The sequence below is a fragment of the Oratosquilla oratoria genome, chromosome 12 (genome assembly GCF_046742065.1).
Source record: "Oratosquilla oratoria isolate Oo_2021 chromosome 12, ASM4674206v1, whole genome shotgun sequence".
NCBI lineage: Eukaryota > Metazoa > Arthropoda > Malacostraca > Stomatopoda > Squillidae > Oratosquilla > Oratosquilla oratoria.
Window position 1 is genome coordinate 56,776,827 of NC_134788.1, and position 6,369 is coordinate 56,783,195.

Sequence of the window (6,369 nt, forward strand, 5' to 3'; positions counted from 1 at the left end):
ACAGATAAAATAGATACAATAAACAATTCCCCAACCCCCAGAAACGCTAACGAAACAAGAAGATTCATCGGGTTAGCCTCCTATTACAGACACTTCATAAGAAACTTTTCTGATATTGCTTCCCCTCTGACCAAATTCACAAGGAAAGGCGAGCCATTTCAATGGTCAGAAACAGAACAGCAAAGTTTCGACACGCACTCACCACAGCCCCTGTACTAGTTTTCCCTGACATGAAGAAAGAATTCTTTCTTTACACAGACACCTCCTCTAAAGGAATAGACGCAGTCCTACAACAGAAAGATGACAATGGCAAAGAACACGCCATAGCATACGCAAGTAGAGTCTTAAACAACACTGAAAATAACTACTCAACTACACACAAAGAAGGCCTTGCAATCATATGGGCACTAAAACACTTTAAATACCTCATTTTAGGCTACAAGATTACCATACTAACAGACCACCAACCCCTAGTCTATCTTTTTAACTCCAAAGACTTACATGGGAGAGTTGCTAGATGGAAAACAACTCTCCTTGATTACGATCCCATGATCGTATACTTAGCTGGGAAAGCTAACGTAGTGGCAGACTGCTTGAGCAGACAAACTCACATCACCCCCATAACCCAAACCACATGCATACCTATGCAAGAACTCAGAAATGAAACTGACAGAGACCCAATATGGTCCCCAATAAAACAGCATCTCATTTCACAAACCCCCTTATACTCCCGACCACCTGTCCCTATTGAGGAACTCAATCTGGTCGACGGAGTCATAAGGAGAACCATCAATACAAGAGAGGTTACTGTTATCCCCAGAGCCCTAGTCCCCAAGCTCCTACATATATTGCACGACAGTGCAATGGGAGGCCACTCGGGCAGAGATAAGACACTAAACACTGCTAGGCACACATATTACTGGCCTTACATGAAAAGAGATATAACCACACACATAGATTCTTGTGTAACTTGCAACCAATTCAGAGGCCCTAACCTGAAGCAAATCAACATAAAAGATATCCCACTCCCTGCTGAGCCATGGGAAACACTTGGCATTGACCTACTGAAAATGCTAACGAGCCATCAAGGTTCCAATTATGTACTCACAGCAGTTGATTATTTCTCTAAATACACAATCTTAATACCACTCCAGGACAAAACAGCAGAGACTGTAGCCAAAACCCTGGTCAACAATATCTTTTGTAGATACAACATACCACACACAATGTTATCTGACAATGGCTCAGAATTCAAAAATGAGGTGATGCGCGAAATAGCACATCTACAACATTGACCAAACATTTGCCACTGCATACCACCCCCAGGGAAACGGTCTGACTGAGCGAACAAATCGCAAGGTCCTAGAAATTCTCAGACCATTGGTCAATGACCTCATGGACACTTGGGAAGATTGGCTACCACAGGTACAAGCCAGTATCAATAGCACAGTCAATTCCGCAACAAAGATGTCCCCACATGAGATCATTTTCGGCCAACCAATGCGCCTACCCTACCAAATATTCAACCAACCACCCCCACCCTTATATAACCTAGATAACCTCGCACACTGCATCAAAAGAGGTATGCAAACAATTTACAAAAAAGTTAGAGCAAACCTGAAAGAAGCCCAGGAAAAGACAAAGACAAAACAACACAAACGGTCAATTCCACTTGACATAGCACCTGGCGACACAGTCATGTTAAAAGACTCAGGTAGAACAAACAAACTCAAACCAAAATTCCTAGGCCCCTTCATAGTCACAAGTTCACTCCCTAACAATGTTTTCCTACTAACAGATCCTTCTGATCACACCACCTTCACCAAACATGGAGAGAAGTTGAGAAAGGTCAAACTGAACCTCGACCCAATCTCACCTCCCATCCACAACCCACCTATCACAGACACACACCAATCACCAATACGCAAGTCTCATCCCATGACTCTGCGTCGACGCAACTAAACATGCACTCTAGCTCTCGCCCCTGAAGATGCAGGACGTCATGTATCTATCAGTGGAGGTTAAAATGGCCCATTTCCAATAAGAACTCTTTTCCACATATCTATCAAAACTTCTCTACTTCCTTCCGACCAATATAACCTTAGCGAGAGTCAGATAAACATATCCTCATTCACTGAGACATAACCTTCATCCTCCAAAAGTAAATACATCATTAATTACCCACCTTAAACATCGACTACTTTTGACATGGACTCATTCGACTTACATCATAGGATTCTTCCATATAACTCCACAGCCCTTTCCCTCTTAATCATTCTCTTTATACTAATAATAATAATCATATTCTGTTGCATGAAGTAACACCTTCCAAAACCTTTCCACCTCCATACCCAAATTGTTGTAAACCTAGATTAAGTTTATTCTTGTGTCTCACCCAATATCTTAAATACCATAAACATTATTACGGAAACTATATATCCATACTATGAAATAAAACAAGTGCAATGTGACACACCAAACTGACCATAGAACAGTGTTTAGAAAAACAACACTCCCAACAGTGATAGTGTTAAACCATAAAAACAATAACATTTAAAAAGTGAATTAAACAGTGTATGTGAAATCCAATATAACATGTAATCTGGTGAGACACAACGTTACACTTCTGAGACACAACATCGCTACCCCTATTTACAGTGCATGATCCCCCTTGGGACCTCAGAATCTCTTCAACAACACCCCCCCATCTGCACATTTATAATCCCACAGGATTTTGTGTCTCTGAAATTTTTTCTCGATGTATTACCTATATATATACTTTTGTAAACCATGTACCCTAGGTGCCGGGAGCCACCTAACCCCAGGGGGAGAGCGATATGTATACGCCTCATATACAAGTGAGTATATCACTCAGTCATATAACCCACTCACCTCCACTCACTCCCACACTCACACCAGCCGGCCGACAATAAGGCGCCTAAGACATCCTGTTCATTTCGCTGACCAATCTGCTGACAAGGCATTCCCTGTCGCGCCACCACTCACCATGCACACGCGATCACACAGTAATAAACACATTATTACGTATACTGACGAACCTCCCCTGGATATATATTATAGTCTGGCTGTCAGACTAAATTATAAACTAATTATGTAAATTAAAATAAGATGTGACGAACTAAACCCAGCTCACATAAACAAGTCAGTTTATACGAGCGTGGCACCTCACAAAACCAGTTTCCGGCCTTCTTAAGATGATGCACGGAGCTCGGAGAGGAGTCGGTCGATAACTTACAATGTGTACTGTAGTGATAAGGAACATGTGAGACATTATTATTAAATATAAACATTCCTGTGTAGTGACAATAAGTGATTAAAATAGAACTAAGGTGACATATAGTGTTTGATATATTCGCCTACACATCTGGATAGGGACGGGACCACGTATGGACACAACCTCTTCACAAGTTGAACTCTTTTCTCTGAGTACTACCCTAGTTAGTTAGTTAATTAGTTAAGGTTTATTCAACAAAATAAAATACAATTTATACATACATATATACAAAATTTTGACAAAATTGCCTCTTGAAAAGGGAGAGCGTGAAGCAAAGCTTATGGGGAAATGCTCTCCCTTTAAGGAAAGAATTATTTTTATTTTATTTATTTATTTTTGTTACATGTTAGTATGATACATACATATAAATATATACACATATATACATATATACACTCACTTTCCTTCCATGTAAAAAATCCTCCATCCAGTTCAGTAATTCACCTTGTAGCCCTACTATGGTTTCCAGTTTTTTTTTTAATAACTTTTCATGTAGTACTTTGTCAAAGGCTTTTTCGTAAATTTAGGAAAGCACAATCATCCCATCCATCCATCCATCTTGTATTAGTCTTGAGTAGTCTTGAGTATTAGTCTTGAGTAGAAACAAATCAAATTTGTGGCACATGATCTTCCCTGTCTAAATCCAAATTGTCTTAGGTTTAGTATATTGTTTTCTTCCAGATGTTTTATCCACATGTGTATGTGTATGTATTTACTTAGTTGTATTGTACAGGAAGGGAGCTATCCTTGCGGTGACCCATCTTTGTATCTTTGAGCATCAAGTTTTTTCTTAAAATCTTGAATAGTGTTTGCACACACTGTTTCCTTTTCTAATTTATTCCAGGTATCCACCACTCTATGCAGGAAACTATCTCTCCTAGAATTATCCTTTTTGATTTTTTTTTCATGTCCTCTTGTTTTTCCATTGTCCCATTTTAGTAAATCATTCCTATCTAGGATTTCCATTCCTTTCATGATTCTATAGTCAGTAGATTTCCTCTTTCTCCTCTTTGTTCCAGAGTTGGTAGTTCCAATTTGGACAATCTTTGTTCGTATGTTAATTTGGAGAGAGTTGGTGCCAACTTTGTCATTGCTCTTTGTATTCTTTCTAATATCTTTATATTACTTTTAGTACTGGGTGTCCATAGTGTTGCTGCATAATCCAGTTTTGGTCTTATTAGTGTAACTAGTACTTTTTTATCATTTCCTCATCCAAATAGTCAAATGCCACTTTCATTGACCTTAATAGGTTGAATGTTTCTCCTGACTATTTTATTGATACATTTGTCTGGTGGTATGTCTTTGCTGATTATCACTCCAAGGTCTCTTTCTGTGCTCTCTTTTTTGACTTCTTCAATTCTATAATTTCTCAATATTCTATTTTTATTTTTTCCAAACTCCATTATACTAAACTTCTTGATATTGAAGTTTACTTCCCACTTTTGAGTCCATTTCCAGATTTTGTCTAGGTCTCTCTGTAGTGATTTACAGTCTTCCCCTGTACCTACCGTATTTGATGGCTCATAAGATGCACCTTTTTTCCAAAAGAAAGTGTCAGGAAATGAGCAGCCTGCATCCTATGAGGCCAAGGTTGAGCACTGAGGCCCAAAATCAAACCCCAGACATCCTGATACATGTAAACAAAGTGATGATTGGTACTATACCACAAAACAACTCCTCTTTCTTTCAAGGTAACAAAAAATAATAGGTCATACTTACTGGTAATTCACATAGAATGATACCAGCTAGGAAGAATTTGCCTACGTGATCATGCCCCACGCATTGCATGTACCAAAACAAAGACGCTGTTGGTTATGCTCCGATGCTGAACACAATAATTTGTGTTTGATATCAAAATGAATAGAATGAATTTATTTTCATTTATCTGAATTTGAATAAAAGATACAATTATACTAGATTTCATGATGAACAGAAAAACATTCTTTTGTATTGGAAATATAATGAATATTTCAAAATTAATAAAGTATGTTTTAGAAAATAAGGTTGGTAAATCTGCTTTCACATATCCTTTGGCTTTGAAAATGTACTAAAATACTACATTAGAATTATGTGTAGAATGATGATAAAAAAATATTAACAAACTTTACTACATCTGTAGTCTCTCACAGTCACTGCCGATGCCATATGCCAGGTACATGTTTACATCTCACAACAGGATTGGTACGTAGGCTACTAGCAAATACTAAAGTTTTTAAATGCATAGTATTGGTATCTAATAATGATCTAAATGCATGTCAGAGTCTTCAAATGTCAGGTGAAATCCATTACTTCACATTCAGAACTTAAATCCACTCATTTAGCTTTTTCTTTTTATTCTTTATTTCAATGTATGCCAAAATTGGGTGCATCTTATGAGCCCATGCATCTTATGAGCCATCAAATACGGTACTTTCTTTAGTATTTCTGCGTCATCTGCGAAGTTCATATAACATTCCACTCTCTCATCCATGTCATTTATATATGTGGCAAACATGATTGGAGCCAGCACCAACCCCTGTGGGACACCACTTATCATTTCTTCCCAGGTTGAGTATTTGTCTCCAATTACTATCCTCATTTTCCTCCCAGTCAAGAAGTTTTCCATCCATCCCAATAATTTTCCTTTAATGCCACCTATTGATTCTATTTTTATTATTTTTTTATAATGTACTTTATCAAATGCTTTTTGTAGGTCTAGATAAGCACAGGCCACCCATCCATCCCGCTCTTGCATTGTTTCTATTAGTTTTGAATAGAAGCAGATCAGGTTTGTTGTACATGATCTTCCTTGTCTAAATCCAAATTGATTTGGATTCAGTATATTTTTTCTTCCATGTGTATCACATTATACTGTGTGCATTTAAATAAAAAATAGTGGTTATGTTTTAAATTTTAGTGAACAAAGGAGAGGTACTGAAACAACATAACTAGATAGTACATAAGTACAGCTAATGCCAACTGAAACATAAAATAATGGATAATAAAGAAATAATATGAAGCAATGTTATACCACAAACTACAGAATAGCCACATAAATTATCAACCAAATTACTGTAATTTGGATTAACTACAAA